The sequence below is a fragment of the Phodopus roborovskii genome, unplaced genomic scaffold (assembly GCF_943737965.1).
Source record: "Phodopus roborovskii unplaced genomic scaffold, PHOROB, whole genome shotgun sequence".
Classification (NCBI taxonomy): domain Eukaryota; kingdom Metazoa; phylum Chordata; class Mammalia; order Rodentia; family Cricetidae; genus Phodopus; species Phodopus roborovskii.
Window position 1 is genome coordinate 754,765 of NW_026126574.1, and position 21,337 is coordinate 776,101.

A 21,337-nucleotide genomic window follows, 5' to 3' on the forward strand; every position below is an offset into this window, starting at 1 on the left:
TGGTGTCTAGTAATTGTATATAAGTATCTGTGAATTGAATTAGAAGAAATATCACTAATACTATAGTGGTCTCTATGTACGCATGACTATGTTAGCAATAACAATCCTTGGTGTAGAAGTCAACATTTGAACATTTCACAACACCTAAATATGCTATAGACAGGGTTATTTTCATAACCATTAGTAGAAAATCACTCATATTGTTATGCCTAATTCTGGTCCATTTGTTTTTAAAAGAATTGTATGGTACTGTTCATATATTTTCATGGCTTTTCTTTTTCTAAAATACATTTTACATTTTAGGTTTGACATGTTGTTCTAAATTACACTAAATTATCTTCTCACAGTTTTCTTACCACTATAGAATGCCATATTCCTGTGGATTTATAAAAATTCAATTAGCTATTTGAAGAGAGCCTTTTTTCACATGCATTAAAAATATGATACAACAATTAGGCAAAAAAAGAAAAAGTTAACCAGAATACATGCCAAATTCCACAAGCTGTGAATAAAGATGATTAGTTAATAGGGGGAGGGAAAGAGGTGGTAACACATATTTTTCTACTTAATCACCAGTATACTAAGAATAAAAAAGCAGTTTATCCATGGGGCGGGGGCATTGCTTTCATCTATGATTCTGCTCCATTAATTCTGCTGGTAATAAACACTCAATATTGTTATTTTCAAATTTTTAAAAGAAATATTTATAACTATATTCAGTAAATAAAAATGCATTTCTTACTTTCCTCAAAGGCTATAATAAGAGGACAAGCTGAAAACATTTCTTGAAAGACTTTTTGCATCTTTTCAGAGGGCCCTGTCATTGCTGGAATCCATCTGCATTTTCCTCACACAGGGTGCTGACTGCACAACTCAGGCAAACACAGAACAGAAGGGTCCCTTTTCATTTCTGACTCTGCAAGATGAGGTCACTGAAAGCCTCACACAATGCCCATGGGCTGCAGGACATGTCTCACTGGGCCAAAAGAGACACAATGCTTTTCACTAGGGTTGTTGTTTGAACTACATGCTTTAAAGGAGTCTTAGGATTCAGGGGAGGAAGGGAAGGAACAGAAGGGAAGAAAAAGCAAAGCCAGTATATCTGTCCCTCTGACCCAGATGCAGAGGAATGACAAAGGTTAAACATTAAATGTGGAGGCCAAGACAATTGAAAACACTAGTTTGATAGTTTCATTTTTATTACCCTTTTCCATTGAATACTCTGCTATGTTCAATAGAATATGTTACTAACAGCCATATCTGCCCTCACTCCAAATTCCAGGCAAAGGCAAGTTCTACTCTTGAGCTCTCACAGCAAAACCAGTGAACAAGCCTTATTCTGTAAATGAAACTTTAAGAAGAACTTTTGAAACAAATTTGAAACATCTTTGACATGGGTATGGATTTTATACCCTAATAAAATGATTGGACTATGGTTTAATTCCTCCAATGTGTGATAAATTGAAAACATATTTTCATACTATAAATATGCTTTAAAAGTTGCATATTGAAAAAAGAAGAGTGTATTGTGAATTCCTCCTTCTCGATATATCAAGTTCACAATCAAAAGGCATATAAAATATTGTCAATGTTCAAGCCCCTAAATTGAATCACTATTATGAGCTTTTGATAAATCAAACTGACATCTTCATAGCTACATTTTATTTCTTTTCCTGGAGGGAAAGGCCAGGCAACAGCACTTGGTCACGTCATCGGTTTCATGACGGTGAACCGCAGACAGAAAGAATCTGGTGGCCCATGCCTTACACAGAAGGTTAGGGTAAGCCCTTTCCTCAATATGTTTTTATGAGTAAGGGAAGACATTGTCATGCTCACTCCCACCCCTTTCCAGCTTGCATAAGCCCTTTTGGCTAAGAATGCCATCATAGGGAAAGAAATGCTGTCACTGCTTCATTTGTAACCTCCTTGTCGTTCTGCTTTTAAAATGATTGCAGTGGCAGAAAGATGTCCCAGGAGGACACTTTTCCCTAGCCTGAGTCTGAAAGAGACTAAAAGAAGCACACTTCTGTGGGCTCTGGGATGTGGATAAAAGTGAAGTTCCTACAATATGTGGCATCCATGCTTGCTGTCCTGTACTGCACCCAGGCCAACTCATGAGGAGCCTGCAAATGCCTATTGTTAAGGACTGTGCTTAAATGAGAAAAGAACTCTTAGTGTAGAAAGCCTAATGTCCATCCACAAGTCTCTTTAGGCTGCTCACAGGCAAACAGTGAATGCTTTTTAAAACAAGGATAGAATGCAATGGTTAGATGATGTATATTAAACTCACTTGCTGAATTTCTGTTTTTCTTTTTCTTTTGCCAGGAAGGATACAGATATGCCAGTAGATTGACAAGAGTATATTTAAAAAATTGTGAATATGACTAGATACTTAAGTAATCTATTATCTTCACTTCTAAATGTGAACATTATCACTTTCACATACGTTACCTAGAATAATTTAATCTTTATGCCTGTCTTTAGTTACTAAGAAATAACATAAAATAAACACTTAGAATGAAAGGGGCCTGCTGATGGGACATAGACAATAAATACATCCTGCAATTGCAAAGTCTTCTAAATTGGTTGTTTTCCCCAAAAGGTCATTATCAATAGCAATTAAAGGGAAGGGGAGGAACCATTGGTATAGAACATTTCTTTGGAAATACTTATAAGTGAAGCATGGTGGAGAAATTGCGTTGAATACAATTACCGGGTTAAAATGAAGTTTAGAAATCACACCCCTCCATCCTGAGTGAGGTAATTCAGTCACAAAAAGAGGGACATGATATGTACTCACTCATATATGGATTTTAGATATAGAGCAAAGGATCACCAGCCTATAATTCACATACCACCAGAGAAACTAGGATCAGAAAATGAAGGAATGATGGCAGAACGAGAGATCAGAAGATCTGTATCGTGGTTTTATTACAAATGACTATCTGTCACTCACCTATTCCTAAATTCAATCTATCCTCATTTATCACAAAATGAAAAAAAGAGAAAAGAAGGAAGGAAGGAAAGAAGAAAAGGAGGGAGGGAGGAGGAAGGAGGAAAAAAGAATGAAGAAAAGAAGGAAAGAAAAAAGAAGGGAGGGAAAGAAGGAAGGATGAAAGAAAAGGAAGGAAGGAAGAAAGGAAGGAAGGAAGGGAAAAAGGAAGGAAGGAAATTAATTTCCTTCTCTTTTTGTGATGGGGTTGGTGTTTGTAATAATCTACTGGGCAGTTGGTAAAATAATACCTTTCTCTGCACTCTGAAAAATAATATGCTAAACAAAGTAGCATTGTTAGGATTGATCATGTTTGATTCAACTTTAAACTACAGGACTCTTTCCTTTCAAGAAAATTCTCTATCAATTTTATTTAGTGATTATTACCATGAAGTATTTAAGTTCAAATATTCCCTAAAAAGTCAGAGGAAAAAACAGAAGGGATAGTGAAAAACTAGTTTTCAAACCTTACTTTTAACAGAAATAGCAGACTTTTGAATTCATGGTTATTTAATCCTTTGCAGGATTAAACAGAGAGGGGATATAAAGAAATCTGCATTTATCACCAAGCAAGGTTGTGGGAGACAATATCAGAGAACTTTATGCGATTCCCTTTAAGTATCTAATAACTTATGTTCAAGCTGAAATGACTAACAGAATTCAGCGGCAAAACTGAACACATTGTCGACAAAAAGCGCAATCTGTTTTTGTTTGTTTGTTTTGGGGTTATTTAGTTATTTGTTTATTTATTTTTGCACTGGTTTCCATACTGAGCACAGAAACAATGCTTCCTCCCATGGGAAGTGGTTTTCTTTTGCTAAATTTGAATCTATGGATTTGTTTTTTAGTTTACGAAAAAATGTCTGCTGTCTTTTCTACTTCCTTCTAGAAGTCAAAACATTATTTTAAAAGATTTCCTCTTTTTCATTTTTTCCTGTCATAAAATTATGCTCCAATTGCTTTGTCTCTTATTTTTATGAGGCTTTAAACAATAAAATATTTTGTGAAAAGTCATAACATGCCACTGATGGATGCATTACATCTACAAACAACAAAGTAAATACCCCCCAAAAAGTGTTAAGACAGGATTCTTCTCTTTCCTAATCAAACCAAGCTGAAATATGATACTTTCACAATATCCAGGATTTGGTACTGAATCACTAAATGATGGGCTTGGATTTCTCTGGATGTTATCAGTTCCTGAAAGAATGATCTATGTCAATTTCCCTTTAGAAAATTCTTGATGTGAAAAAGAAAATTCTTGATGTGAAAACCTTACAAATCAAAAGTATGTGAATACACATGCAAACCCAAAAGTTTACAAAGGGTCCCTAGCCAATGAAGTCACCCTGACTTGCATCTGTCCCCACACACTGAGCTCTCCCCTTCCAGCTTCACTGTGCAGCCCCCTCGACAGATGTGATCACTTCAGACATGAGGTCTGTCTCCACCTAATAGCAGTTCTGATAACAGATGACCTCAGTCTCATAGAATGAATTTGTTCTTGCACCATTAATTTAAAAGTTCAGTGAACAGTCAGGGGGCACATAAGAACAAAACAACTTTATTCTGTGTGCAGAGGGAGCAGGCGCTTTCAGTGTGACACCCATCTTGAACCATATTCAAAGGCAGAAACAGTACAAAGTCTGAGAAATTGTAATACTGTAAATAATTAGGCACCATGAGAAATGTTGACTGTCTTTCTAAAATTCTGTTTTAATGCCCATTACTATGCGGCTTTGAAAATTTACAACTTGCAACAAAAATGAGAAAGGGAAACAACAGCTAGAAGTCACTTGGTAAGGAAAACGTTTTTTACTAGTCAGGAAGCAGAGGAAAATAATTATGTTTTTAGTTTGCCCTTGTTACCAGGTATTGGGGTTCCCTTTGTGCTTTTGTAGTATTCTTAATAATGTAATTTAAAAGTGGTTCAGAAAGAAACAAAATGACTGTTTTATTGGAGTTTGAGAGACAATGGGGCAGGCAGAGGGGTAAAACCTGGCAGCTTCTGGGAGGGACACAGAGAAGAGAGAAACTTACGACTTTTTGAGTTAGTCTTAAACACCAATTCACGGGTTGAGGTGAATGGGAGGGGAGATTATAGGGTAAGGACAAAGCATGGGTGACAACATTCGGAAAATCATGGAAATAGACTGTAGAGGAGAGGAAGTACTTGCAAGTATAAGAGGGGAAAAAACCCTGAGGCAGTTGAGCTTTAATAGGATAGTTGCAGAGCATCCTCTTGTGCCATATTTATAGATCCTGGGCTTTTCTCTCTCGTGCTGTGTTCCTCACATAAACACTGGGTGAGACTGGGCTTCCAGTCTCTTTATGCAAACCATCTTCTCTCATGCTGTGAATGATGTTGAACGTTTTTTACCTTTAGTCTCTCCTTTCCTGCCACATCCTGCTGCACTGCTGTAAACCATCCCATATTAGTGTTCCAAAGGAACTTGTGGAAAAGTGGAGCAGAATTGTTTGGAAGATACATTTTTGAAAAAGTAATAGAGCCAGTATTGTTAATTCCCTTGACTCTATTTTATTGTCTGCATGCCACATTCCCTTCACCTAGATACATATCTATTTTGCAAACATGGCATTCCCAATATTTAGTACTGATATCTTATTGCAAACCTGTGTTTTTCTACCTTACAATTGTCTTAGGGTTTCTATTGCTAACACCATAATCAAAAGGTAAGTTGGGGAGGAAAGGGTTTATTTGGCTTACACGTCCACAGCTCAGTTCATTACTGAAGGTCTGAATAGGAACTCAAGCAGGGCAGGATCCTAGAGGCAGGAGCTGATGCAGAGGTAATGGAAGGGAGCTCCTTACTAGCTTGCTTCCCTGGCTTGTTCAGCCTGCCTTCTGAGCAGGACCAGTAGCCCAAGGACAGCACCACCCTCCATGGGCTAGGCTCTCTCCATTGATCACTAAATTAGAAAATGCTTTACAGCTGGATCTCATAGAGACATTTACCCAAACAGAGGCTCCTACCTCTTTGACTCTGGGTTATGTCAAGTTGATACACAAAGCCACCCAGTACACAATTGCAGTTGTCCATTGTTGGTAAAATTATTCTGTGTCAATGGAATCTAGCTGTTATTTTGTTTTTCTGCTGTAGACAGTATTAAAATATTATGAACATCATTCATATATAAAAACTTAGTTTTTATTTTTTATACATAGTTCTACTAATTAATCAAAAGATTCTTATATGAATAGTCTATGCCGTTCTAGTTATAAAAATTAAAAGTCAATTAATTATAAGGTAGATGAGTTATATTTCAAATTTAAAAGTCTTTAAGTGGGAAGAGATCTGATAAATAACAAAAACTTGAAACAGCATATAGTGTGTCTAAATAATGACATAAATAAAAGGATATTTTAGTTTTAATTTAAGAATGGGGCAAGGAATTTTCATATATCTGGTCTTTGATAAGCTTAAAACTCAGCTAATATATATTAATTCATCATGTTTCAAAAAAAGTGGTTCAAGTTCATTTTTTGGATTTTAAAATTATTTTCACCATGGAGATAATATAAAATTCATTTACAACCCCAGGCCAACTCTTAACATAGCTAAAATATTAATAACAGCCCTAGGTCCCAACTCCACATACTCCCATGGAATTTCAACTCAGGATTCTGGTAAACTCTCAGTCTCTTGGGAGGCAAAAGTGGGGCTGAGTAAAGGCTCCAGGACTTCTGACTCCTAGGAAAAGTGGTGAGAGGTACCTTGGAGCCAGGGGCAAGTGATATAGTGTCTCGAGGGTGTCTCAGCCTGGAAAATACAGGAAGCAAGCTTAATGACCATTTTTAGACATGTCATCTCCAAGTCCAAGATTCTGATATGATCAACTGCTTGAGAAATTTTCCTTAAGGTTAATACAATTTTAGGTGGAGTTATCCATTAATAATAACAGAGCAAAAATATTCAATAAACAAAAGCATTCTGTACTGAATGTGTACAGACCTTTGTTCTGGTCATCACTCCCTAAGCAATATGCTATAACTACTTACATATTATCAACATCACAGTAAGTACCATAAGTAACAAAGATATGCTCTAAAGGATGTGAAGAGGTTTTGAGTTATATACAAGTACTGCATCATCTTATACAACAGAGTACAGTATCTGCAGATTGATACTCACTTGGACTCTAAAACCAATTCCATGTGGACAGTAAATGACAGATCATAAAAATAAAGATGTACCCTGTCTTTAGGCCCAGTAACAAATATAGAAGAAAATATAAATGTATGGATATGAATGCAAATTATTATGCAAATTATTATGACATTCCAAACAAGATACTGAGGAAAATAGAGATCTGCATCAATACATGAATTTTCTGTTACTACTTTAAAAATGCTATAGAGGGGTAGAAGAAAACCCCTACTTATCTGTCTAGCCTTGTTTTACATATTCCCTGCATTAAAAAGTGTTTGAAAGTAAGTCTTGTAATAAAGAAGGATTTTATTAGGTTACAAAGAAGCAGAAAAGAGCGAAAAACAGTATGGAAGCAGAAATACATATGGACTGCCAAGACGGGAAAAAATATTTCCCAATCTGCTCATGCCCTAAATTATATATAAGTAATAAAAATGCTTTTGAAAATATTAGTTGATAAAATGTGACAGAGAAGAACCTCAAGTGCTAGTCAGTAAGAGCCCTACTTAATTCAGAAATTAAAAATGTCAAAATTCCCAGGCAAATTGTACTTTAAGAAATTATTGTGTAAGAATGGTTTCTTGCTAGATTGCAAGTTCTTACTAGATTGACAATGCCTTCATGAAAGGCAGGACAAGCACCAAGGACCTGCACTACAATGAAGTTGAAAAAAAAAAGGGGAGGGGGAGGTAAACAAAAGATGTTAAGCACAGCATCAGCAACAAGCTAGATTTCACACAGTTGCTGCCAAGGAGGTGTCAGAGATAATCTTTGAAATGTTGATTCTGTGTCAAAAGAAAAACATCTATGCTATGAATAACATTTGAGGTCAGGAGGAAGTTTAATTTGAAGAGCTTAGCTTGCTATAAAGAGGTCTACCAGTAACTCCTAATCATCTACAGTTGACTGATTGATATCCTCTCACAGATTTCTCTGTAAAATGTACTGAATATGGGTTGTGTAATTGATAGATATTATCTGTTTTCAATGCTAGTTGTACTTCATATTATGGTAATAAAACCTATCATCTCTATATGAGTCATGAAATAAGACAGTAAAGAAATATATAATCCTGTGAAAGATTACTTTAATGGCTAAAAAAAAAAATAGTAAGGATGAAATTTATTGATAAAGATTTAAATTCTGGTAATATGACCTTTAATAACTGATGGTAAAGCTCATAAAATAATGATTTTACACTCCCTCTTTTTCATACATGCAGTTGAAATTTTAAAATTACCAATGATGAGTCAAGGATATGATTATTTAGACACAAGAGAAAACCCTGAGATCTAATGAGTATATCTATCCAGGGGGAGGGGGGGAGATGGCCTAGCTCTACAAATGGTTGAAAAAAGAATGCAAGCTTGTGTTTTGGGTTCAAACACTTCTGGTTTCAACTATAATTAAATAATGAGTATTGTCTTTTCCCTTGTATCACAAGGAACAATGAAAGTAAATACAGTAATTTTAACTGTTTTCAGTTGTGGGAAAACCAAATAAAACTGATTCTTGGGAGAAATGAGTTTACGGGCTAAGCCTCCTATCTCCTCCAATTTTCTGTCAAGACCCTGCTGAAGTACAAGTAAGGGACAGTGACTTTAAAAAAATGAAAGACACATCAATCCTCCTGTCTTCTCATCACATAGATTAGGTTCTAAGGTACCACTGTATCTTTCATACCTCATAACATGCACACAGTTCTATGAGAATCAATCATTTTCCTGCTAAGTAGATACACTCCATGACACTAACGTACTGTCATAGGTCCTAATAGCAAGATACCTGCTGCATAAGCTTAATTTTTAGCATGCATGACACTCACAAATGTGATCAGACTATAAGATATAAAAGTTGAACTCCATCTTTTTGTAACACTTACTGAAGTTTAAAATTACATCATTTTCACTTTGGGGATTTCTTGCATTAGACACAGTACATCTGTCAAGTTGACATGTTTTGTTTTTGTTTTTGTTTTGTTTTGTTTTTAACAATCTGTGGATCATCTGGGACACAGATATTAAGAGATGATGATTATTAGTCTTATTGTTTGGCTTCCATCAATAGCTCCATTTTCACTATGCTCATCAAAATGAAAATAATGACCTTTAGCAATGAGATGCTCATAGCAGGTGTTCTTCTGAAAATAGACCATCTTGACTGATTCTTTCAACTCTCTACTTAGTCAGTAACCATGGAAGAACAAAGTACCCCTCAGTAGTTACTCTCCAGGTGCTTAGTCTACTTTAGACTCAGAAATCTCAAGTGTTTGACTGATATTTACATTCTGGTTCATACCTAATATTTGTTGAGTAATTAATCTACTTTACAGTGACATTTTTTGGAGTTTCTCCAAAGAGCATGGCTTTTCAAAAATAAAGATTAATGACTTTATAGTAAACAAGCGAAAAACTATTTCTTTCAGAATAAAAAAAAAAAAAAAGGTCAAAAGTCAAAAGAAAGACAAAATAAAATGTATATGATAGACAGAGGGAATGTTCCTGGGCCACTCCCTTTTAATCTTTTGTTTTAATTAAACTTGATGAACTGAAAATACCTGTCAACCTCACATATATCCAAATAAAAGGCAAAATCAACTATATAAATATGAAAAGATAACTAATATAAGAGATATGCTGATTATTAAATTATTTTGCTAAATAAATAAAAAAAAGAAGCTATGAAGGAAGGGGGATCTAAACAGAGTGATGTGCCCACGTAGACTTCTACTGAGCTAATCACTAGCCTTTGCAGATATTGTAGGTTCCCACCCCTATAACTATTCATGACTAATATACATGTGTGATTGAACCTCACCAACACAAATACAATTGTACTCCATATCCTTTTCCTGCTGGCCAAAGGCAAATGTTTCAGCAAGCAGCAACGAAGCTGTGCTTTAGAAAGTCATTACAACTGAGCCATTAAAATACAGGTAATTCTGAGGATAATGGAATGCTTATATACTAAACCCCCTCAAATACATTTTTTTAATGAACTTAATGAGATTTCTTAAGTTGAGGTACAATATTCTAATATATACATCATATATGATTAAATTACAAATTTTAAGTATACCATTTGATAATTAAATATGTTTTCCTGATTGTTAGACAATAACCACCATTTGGAGCATTCCAACTACCCAGCCTGTCCCCTTGCAATCAGTTGCTCTGTACAGGCAAACGCTTTTCTGATTTTATCATTGCACTCTGTGAAACAGAATTATGGGGTTTGTACTCTATGTCCCTTCCTTTGTTCAACATGCCTGAAAGATTCACAGCTCAGATGGCCACAGGTCTCCAAAGGTCACTCCAGTTGTGCTGGGTAACATTGGATTTTATGAGAATCATAAAATCTGTTTATCCATTTACAAGTTGATGGGAATTTGAATAGTTTTCAGCGTGGGACTCTAATGAGAAACATGGTATTACGAAATCCTTGTAAAGTTGTCTTTTTTGAACAGGGCTTTTGTTTTATTTAGCTAAGTACTCAATGATACCAGTGTGTGTGTGTGTGTGTTACTTAGAAGAAACCACCCCACTCATTTTATTTGCTCATACTTTTTCACATTTGCACATGAGATGCAACAAAGTTACACTCATCCCACATCTTCATGAAGAAGAGTAATTTTGGGTATTCTTAATCTTAGCCAACCTTCTAAAAATAAATTAGTACTTCCAGCTTTTAAAGCAAGACTATCACTATTTAGAGCAATTTTCTTATACAAAAATATTAATCACTAGAATTAGCTTATGTAAGCATTATAAACATACATTGTATACATATTCATGAAGCCAAGCATTACTCTTAGATATGTCTCAAATTACAAGAACAGGAACTATGCACTGATTTTACATTTTTATGAAATTAATATTTGTAATTGAAAATAATTCTGTAAAAAAAAGGGAAGAAATTGCTGAATCATAAAAACATGGATTGCTAATTTGCTTCATTTTTTATTTATTCATTTATAACTAAGGCTATTGTTTTAAAAATAACACAACTCAGAGTTTTATGTCACCTTTCTTCCACATTATGGTTGACAAGGGTTATCTGTATCTTTAAAACTGTAAATGAAATAAAGTTATTAAAACCTTTCTTTTGGATACTTAAATTCTCTCAATGGAAAGCTCCTACAACCAGTGTTGTGATAACATTCCATATGTGATGTCATCCTTGGCAGCTTACTTCCAAATACTTTCAGAAAGTTTGAAAAATATCATGAAATTTACTGGTGTTTGAAAATGTGGTACAACACTAATACATATTTTTAAAAGATCAAAATATCCAGCTGGTGGGCCTCCTCTGGAACCTGTATCTAAAGTTTATGGTGTCTTTAGGAATAGGGATTCACCTTCTACTTCTAGGGGCAGGGGGCAACCAAATGCAGCAGCAATAACCTATAATGCTTTGGTAGTCTCTTGACAACTCTGAACATCAACTTTAAAAAAAAATCCTCAGCCTGGTGATAGAAGATGTCCTTCTGTATATATGTTTCTCTTATTTGTTGAAGAATAAAACACCATGGCCAGTAAGGCAGGGAGATAGGAGATAAGGAGAATTCTGGGAAAGGTAGGCAGAGAGAGCCCACCAGAAAGAGATGACATGTGGTGGCCAAAGTAGAAACAGGTCTGGGCATTCTCCCATAAGCCTAGACCACATGTAAATACTTGGATTTATAGAAATGATTTAATAATTAAGACAGTCCTAGACAATAAGAAGCCCTAGTCATTAGCCAACTGTTTCATAATTAATATAGCTTCTGTGTGTTTATTTGGGGCTGAGAAGGACAGTGGAATGAGAGAAAATCCAGCAACAGCCTAGTGTTGGGTTGTTGTGTTAGATGATTTATGGCTTATGGAAATTTTTCATTTAAAACATAAATGAATATTTATATACCAACATACATGCATTAGAGTTATTTTAGATAGTCAATAGTCTGAGTCCTTATAACTTTTTCAGAAAACCTTACTGCTATTTTAAGCACCTTCCTTTATTCAATATGTATCCTTCTCCTCCTTAATTAGAGCCCCTCCTATTTTCCCATTTACTCCTCCGATCACTTGTATGCTGTTATTCCCCTTTCTATTACTCCATGCCCCCACAATGATTACATTTTACTTTCCAGATTCCTGTAGTCACTTCAGTCTATGAACTCACATCTGAAGATTCGGAGTGAGGAGCCTCAGATGAGAGAGAACATGTAACTTTTGTCTTTCTAGGTCTGAGTTAGCTCACTCAATATGATCTTTTCTAGTTCCACACATTTATCTTCAAATTTCATAGTTTTGATTTTAACAGCTCATTAGTATTCCAGAAACTACAGCCATGTAAAGTCTCACCAACATAGTTGTCTAAACATTACCTGAGCATCAATAGACATAATAATGTGGATGGAAGAAGGCTAATGAGGCCTCAACCCTAAACAAAATACTAAAAACAACCAAGGGATGCTGAGAGCAGGATAAATAGTCCTCCCCAGAGTAGAGCACATACATACATACATATATGTGTATGTATATATATATATATATATATATATATATATATATATATATGTCAGATTGAGAAGGCTGATATAGATGATAGATACAAAATTAAAGAATTTGAAAGAGAGAAAGGGTATTGGTATGTAGAAGGGTTTATATAGAGGAAAAGTAAGGAGGAAATGATATAATTATATTACAACCTCAAATTTTTTTAAATTATTTTTTTTAAAAGATCAGAACATAACACAGCAAATCAATTCACAGAATCCTTTCTCAACTTACTGAACTTACTGGAGAATTTCAAATAGAGACATGTCATATTCATTTATTAAATAAACAAGAATGGAAGCTTTATTTTTTAGAAACAAAAAAGTAACTAGGCAGAAGTATGCTTTGGCCCAAGGTGACCTACACCTAATAACTCTCCTGCTTTAGTCCCTCAAGACTGCTTACAGAGATGGGGTCTGAAGCCAATTTTTGAGCCTGTGACATGTGGAATATCTAGCCAGAAAACATGAAATAAAACAGAAATTACTCTGCATTACCACTTTGAAATCCCCTCTGCCTGATTTTGTCAGGATTAGGGACTGAATAGCTTAGGGATTTTTACAGTATTAATTAATACTATTCCCTTGCCTGTAATCCAAAAGGAACAAAGCTCCTGTATGTCCAGAGGGTATTTGTGTTTGTAAAAGAACATTGTTGCATCATATTTCCATCTCAAAGTCCACATTTTACCCTATGTCAGTGATTGCTCAAGTTAAGTAGAATCCAGGTAAATGAGATGGATGTATTAAACAATTATTCTCTCTCATCACCTTGCATATATCAACAAATTTCATAATGCTAAATGATTCATCACAATGAGATATTATCCAACTGTTTTACATTTTAAAACATTCATTCCTTGAAAGCATATTTTTCTCTTCAATGTCACCAATTATGCTTACTTATAAAGCCTTATTTCTGCAGCTCTTCCCTCTAGAAAATCCTTTTCAATGCATCTACATTTGCACTAGCCCATTCCCTGCCTGGATTCACTCTTCTTGTGCTTCTCATTTTCTATTATCAGTTGACACTTAGTGGATACAGTCCACTCCCATGGAAGCAGTTTTACAGTCAGTCAATCAACTCAATTGAAAAAGAAGATCTGTTAGAATATTCAATATGAAGGCAAAACAACTTTTAAACATTTCATCCATAATTTCATCCAGAAATTACCCATTTTAGGAAAATTTTCTAAGATGGTTTCTGTCATCAATTGATGTCATGTTTTCAATTCTAGTAAATCAGATTATGTCTCCTCTCAGTCTCCCTATACAGTTATGATTTAGCTGTGTAGAGGTATGGGAGGAAGGAAAAAAGGAAGGGAGAGAGGAGATAAGATGGGAAAACAGGGAGGGATGGAGGAAAGGAAGGTGGATCTCAAATATGATGACATATGACACAGATCCTAGCTTTTAAATTTTATGATTATCAATATTAACTCTGAAGATTTAATAAGAGTTTGGGGGAAGAGGAGGCTCTGATATAGTATACCTAACTTTTATACCAACTAAATTTCATCTTGCTAGGAGAAATACAAAATCTCAATATAACAGCTTGAAAAGCAACTCAGTTCCTTTGGAGCAGGTTTGCTAGACATATCTCCAGTGGTAGAAGCATCTGCATGGTGCTACATTTGCAAAAAGACACTACCTTAAAATAGAAGTAATTACTTAACATCCATAGAACTATTTCTTATGACCTAACTCCAGAAGAGGGAGGCCTCTCTAACATGCCAGTATTATAATGCATGCAAAGACAAATCAGGAAATGAGAAGTAGTGAGCATCTACCTACACACCAGTTATGACATCAGGCATTATAAAAATGAAAGCCAAAGGTGCTACACCATCTTAACAAAGCTCACTAGAGAAAAAACCCATGACCTTGTTTTGGTTGAAATGTGAAGTCTTCCCTGGTACTGAAACAGAAATTTTGTGGTCATGACCTTCTCCCAAACAACAGATTTTCAAGTCACCATTCTCAAGAGATGAGATTAGGACTCTAAAATGAAAGCTAGTACTTCTGTACAGCCAGCCAGAAAGGAGCCGGCAGACACAATCTGTATAGAAGAATTCAATGGGGTGGAGGTATACCACAAGGGTAGATTGTCTCTAATTACCTGGCATTCTCCCTCTAGCACAATCATTACAGCCAGTGGTACCCCGTGATCAGTGAAACCTCATTTTCCATCTTTAATTTTGTTCAGTAAAGCCACCACTCATCAAAACCATTATTCAGCCTCAGCAGAGGCCAGTCTCAATGGCGCAAGATATACACAATTTCTGGAAGTAAGGTTAAGAGCTAAGCAATGAAAGAGTGGAGGGCAGAAGAAACTAAGGATGCACACAGAATCAGGAAATAATGGGAATTCCTGTTTGGTAGATTCCTGTTTTTTCTGGATCTGTCTTTTAGTTCAATGACAGCCTTTAAAGTCTCAATCAGGGAATGGATCTTCTACAAAAGGATTATGAGCATTTGTCTATTCTTTAGTTTGTCTAAAAACCAAAACTAATGTCTAGTGAGATCATATGATTAATGAAAAGTGCCTGATTATTTCAATGAGTTGACTCATGATCTTCATTAGCTTCTAGAGCAAATGCCCTCTGTTTTTTTTAAATGAGAGGCACTAGGCTTGAAGTAGAATGTGTTAGAGGGTGAACCATTTTGGATTCACAGTAGTTGAACTTTTGAAGAAAAATCTGTAATTATTTTTAAAGCTGATCATTTCTAAACCACAAGCTTGGGTAAAATTGATTTGGGGATGACTACAAATCAAGATATTTTGATGTAAATACATAATAAGTTAAACTATCTTCTTAAGAAAAAACTTCTAAAAATGGTTGAAAACAAAGCTTTAGGATTCTTTTGGTTTTTTTGTTTTTGTTTTTTTGTTTTTTTTTTTTAAGCTAGAAAATTAGCTTCAACTACAAAGCCACTACATTCCACAGTTCCTACTGTGTAGTTAAGTGCTCCTAGAGTGGGTGTTTTAGAAGAAAGTTAAAGCTAGTCTGAGCTAATGACAGGAAAACCATGTTGTCTTTCCAGGAATTAAGTGGATGTACTTCAATGGTGGGCAAAGGGTACTTGTGTGACTTCATCACCCATCATGGGTTGAGTGTATTTTCTCATTTAACCACCAATGTTCTTTCTTTAAGCTCTATTTTCTTTTTAAACCTGGATTGTGTTTTGTCTGCCTTTGGTTCCTTTCAATTTACTCTTTTCCACATTCTTTACTTCCTGAGAGCCATGATAGTATCGAAAGCGAAGTCTAAATTTTGCCAAGCTTACTTTGTGCAAAAAGCTACCTAGTTCACTGTACAAAATGATACAGTAAAATTTGAAGGGGATGACACATTAGAGAAAGTTCTGAAAAAAAAACAGTTACATGGCTTCATACAGAAACTTCTTCTACATAACTCACACACTTTATAGCTGGTGAGTGGGCCAAGGCTCCCAGCACTAGCTCCTCCTGTGACAACTGATGATAGGGAATGTGATTGACAGCTGATTTTATTTCCTTGGTAACCAATTGTTAAGAGAGTTGTAAGGAATTTGCAGCAGTATATGTCTGAGTTGAGATTTGCTACTTAGAATAAATGTCTTCCAAATAAGTACTTTTCCCCCTAAAGTCATACCACCCTGAACATGTCAATCTTCTCCAAAAGACCACTTTTCAATATCTAGATCACCTTCTTATTCCTATTAACTTTGCTATTTTAAAGTCAGTGTGTGTGTGTGTGTGTGTGTGTGTGTGTGTGTGTGTGTGTGTGTAAGCATGTACACATGTATGTACATGTTGATAGAAGCCAAAGTGTATGTCTGGTATCTTGCTCAATTACTGTCCATCTTAGTTTTTGACCAAGTATCATCCACTAAACCTAGAGCTCACCAGTTTGGCTAGACTGACTAAGCAGACAGCCCCAGGATATCCTCCTGCCTCTGCCTCTCCAGACAGGCACCCATATTCAGCTTTTCCCTGAGTGCTGGGAATCCAAACTTAAGTCTTCCTGCCTTTGCAGGCAAGACTTTACTGCAAGTCATCCCTTCAGGTTTCATTTTCTTTTAAGTCAATAAGCTTTTTGCTTAAGAAAAAAAAAAGTCAAAATTGATACATAAAAGCATTCCTTATAGGAAAGGCCTCCACACTTGCAAGTGCATCATCACATGCACAAGATAAGGCACACAGTTTACTATAGGCAGAAAGAGACCTAAATTGTTTCTTGGATGGCTGGATACTCACCCATGCCCTGACTCCTCTGGTCTAGATAGTTCTGGGCATGAATTCTTTCTAAATAATGACACCTGAGATGACACAGGTGTGACCTGACCAGGGAAAGGAAGATTCTATGTCAGTATCCTTTTCTCCATAACATCATCTATGTGGTGTTGTTCTCACTGTAGACTCCATCATACTGGTTATTCACTAGAGACTGTCACTACAGTAAGAAATAAGCCACGCCCATTGCATGTTTAAGTAAATGACTTTGCAACTTCTCCTGTAGGATTTCCTCTTTGACTTCATCAGATTCTACTTTCTAGGATTTATTTGTTCAATCACACTAGCTCTTTCTACCTGAGGCCTGAGATGGGAAAATGGTCCTCTCAGTCCTTTGGTTGAAAATATCTAAAAGAAAGTTGTAGCAACCAAAACATGCATATGCTTCAACATATGTATTATATTGATGTTTACAATAGCATTTAGTCACTCTACATATATGTTAAGACCAAAATGGCTTAAATATTTTGCAGATTTGCAAAATGATTATTCCTTTGGACATTTTGGATCAAATCCTAAAATATGTATAGTATCTGTTTACTTTAAATGCAGACTTTGGTTCAATAGATACTAGGTTGCAGTTGTTCATTCTGTGATCATGAAAATGTTAACACTCAAGCAACAACAGAAAGCACACATGTTGTCACTTGTCCAATCACCTGCCTTCTAGAAGAAGCATGTTATACACTGGGACAAAAAGTACCCAGCATTTGGGGCCAAACTTACTTTCATAATTACTTCTGCTTTCTGAGTTGAGGTCTCATGGATATCAGAACAACAACCTGCTGATGCCACTGATTTTCAGGGGAGCAGGGAGGTGCCTTCCTCAGTGTCCATGACTAAGTCTATCTGAAGAAACTGGCTTTTGGTTGCCTAGAAATTCTTTGGCTTATAGCTGTTTATTCTGTACTCAACTGGAAGCCATAATTTCACCAGCTTTTATATCATTATTTATCTTCAGAGTCATAGTGTCAAGCAAAAAAAAAAAATACGTTATTATCTGAAAATGTTTCTGAGAATCACCAGTGAAGAAAGACTAACAGTTAAGTGACTCAGAAAATTAGTCATGTGCTGAAACAGTTGTTCTGACCCATTTTTTTGTATGGCTCTTAAAAAAAATCATTAAGTTTTCTTCAAATTGATGAGTTTATACATATTCTTTTTAAAGACAAAGCATCTGAGGCAGTGAAATACCTCAGGGAGTAAAGGCAGTTTTGGTCATGCCTAGTAATCTAAGTTCTACTCCATGATCCACACAGTGGAAGGACAGGACAGGTTCTCACAAGATAGCCTTTGATCTCCATCGTATTTCTCCTACCACATACAAAAAAGTTTAATTTTTAAAATAATCAACAAGCATATAAACTATCACTGCCTTGTTCCTTTCCCTAGAGAGTACTCATTTTTAAATTTGGTGTAGTTTACTTCATGTTTAATTATGTTTATAAAGTCATACAAGCATACAAATACAAAATGTCCCAATTCCATAATAAGACCCATTGGAATATGGAATAATTTCATGTTATTCTATAATCTAATTTATAACTATAAATTATTATCTCAGACAAACCATTATAGTAAGCCAATATGCATGGTTTTACCTCATTATTTTAAAGAGCTGTGCAGTATTTCATAGTATGAATACAAAATAATTCATATAACCATTTCCTTGCTGATAAACAATTAGGATTTTCCAAATGCATGTTTTTACATTTACACATTAACACATATATCCACAAATGCATTTTAAAAATATTTATAGGACAGTCTAAAGACAGTATACACCTTCTCGAGTTTTATAACACATTTTCCAATCACTTTGATGAATGGGAACTCATAATGTTGCTTTCCCAATACCTTTAATTTTGCTGGATGTTGACAAATATTTTAAAAGTTGGTTAGCTAGTGTGTAAAAAAACATCATTTGTTGTTTGAATTTTTATTTATGTTGGGCCAGTTATGTCATAGGTCCTACTAAAGTTACATTTATCACTAGTTGAGAGATAATGAGTTGCTTTTCATACATTACTTTTAATAATTGCTTTTTCCATGAAAACACATTGTTAGCCTACCTACTAGGACTCTTGACATTGCCTTTCTGTTATATAAAGTATTGATATTACTAGAATGAAACTAAAAGAGTTTAACTTTAATCATCTGAACTGTCACTTTTAACAGTGTAAAGAGATCTATCAATCATCCACCCTAGCTATTACAATAAAACTAGCAAAACATTTTCATTTAAAATATCCCAATAGGAGTAATAGGAAAAAATGAGAGTGGGAATCCTCTGAATTTTTAGTTGGGAAACATCATCTTATACAAGCGGATCTCAACCTGTGAATCACAACCTCTTTGGTCCAATGACTCTTTCACAGGGATCAATGAAGACAATTGGAAAACACAGATATTTACATTACAATTCATAACACTAGCAAAAGTACAGTTATAAAGTAGCCGTGAAAATATTTTATGGTTAGGGGTCACCACAACATAAGAAACTACATTAAAAGGTTACAGTATTATGAAGGTTGAAAAACACTGTGATAAAGAAGCAACTACACAGACAAGAGCATAAAAAGAAATAGGTCTATTGTTAGAGAGAACATGGGGACTGAGGAAAGAGTTTGATGAGTGGGTAAAGTCAAAGAATAGGTATGTATCTAAGAAACAGTGAGAAGCTAGGAAGTGTGGTAGATTGTAGAGCTGACAAGGGAATAGACAGAGAACTTTGGGGGAGAATGGAGATTATTATATACACATATAAAATCTAAGAGGTGTTCAAAATCTAAGGAGAAACCATCAGCAACCAGATGAGTGAATCTAGGATCCAAGACTGAAGATGAGGAGACATTAGCATCAAGATGCCATTAAAAGCCCCCCAAAACTGAAATGGTCTAGTTGTATCCAAAGGCAGGAAAGGTTGAAACGTAGAGTTAAGCACTAAGTGTTCTCTTCAATTCTAGTGGTAAGCTGACTACAAATGGCAAGACTGAAATTTAAGTCTCTCTAAACTTGTAATCTGAATCATTTTAAATGTCTATGAGTTCCTTGTAAGGAACTGCTGCAGATAGTACAAAAGGAAGGAATTTCACATCCAAATGTTCCCAATAACCTATGAAGTAGGGAATTCAGGCATTTGTATATGAAGTTGAGGCATATTAAGTGAGAGAAGGGTACAGGAAAGACAATACACCCCCTCTGAGGATGAAAAAAAAAACCTGCATTCAACATACTTTGGGGGTAAGTCAATATAGATGTTAGTTAAGAGGAAGGACATTTGGGGTCAGACAGTAACTTAGAATAAACTTCAGATCGCCTTATCTCAGAGGTGGGTGACTTCTAACAGCCTGCACCCTCTAGGCTTCTCTACCCCCAGCACAGCCTGGTTGACTTATTTTCACTTTCTTCAAAGTATATGTTTTATTTCACTTCTTCAAGAAACAACAATTCCGGAATGTGCCTACGTCAATTAAAATGATGACAAGTAAAATACAAAGTCCCAATTTGAGGTACACTGGTTTGCAGAAATGTTGAAAGTTTACAAACGCATGACCTCACAGAAACGAAAGAAAACAGATCTCAACTAATTTTCACCTCATAATTTATCTTACATCATCCAACTGGTTCTTGAAAAACCACTCTGAAGGTTAAGAAATAGTTCAACACTATACATCACAAAAATTCCATCTCCCTCTGACTTTCAGATCAATTTAATGTTCTTTCTTCTGGCAATGACTAAGGAACAGAAAGATGACTTTATACAGATATTCTAGCTAACACACACAAAAATGCACCCAGAAATCAGTTCTGTTTTGAACACTTAAAAAAGAAAAATGCCAGTGATTTTCCAAGCAAGTAGCTGAAAAGGCTTAAAACACTTGGTGACTTGAAAAACAGCCTTTATGTACTGAGAACAAATTGAGTGTCTTGATTCATGAGTAAGCAATTTTGATGAATAATCTACTTCAAAGATTCCTTAAATGTATCATTTATAATAACATACACAATAATATGGAACTGATAACCCCTGATTGAATCGTAAGTCATGATTACATAAAAATTAAATTAAATAGTTACTTTCTTAATTGACCGTTTGGCTCCAAATCTAATGGAAAATATAATAAAGTGAATATAAGAGAAAATAAACACAGTGTTAAACACAGTGAATTTAATAGAAAATCAAACAAGGTAACAATTTCCTTTAAAACATTGTTCACCTGGCACAGTCTAGTTGGTTTACTTATTTAACTATTTATTGGTCCCAGCCTCCAAATCCACAGAGAAAAAGGGAGAGAAGAAGACGAAGGAGAAGAAGGAAAAGAAGGAGAAAAAAGAAAACTTCAATTAGAAGAAAA

At 35.2% G+C, this 21,337-nt stretch overlaps 1 protein-coding gene across 2 annotated transcripts in view; it reads right to left on the reverse strand.

Moving 5' to 3' along the window:
• Positions 1 to 21,337, reverse strand: part of Adgrg6 (adhesion G protein-coupled receptor G6) — a 108,023-nt gene that overhangs the window by 85,986 nt on the left and 700 nt on the right. The window lies entirely within an intron of this gene.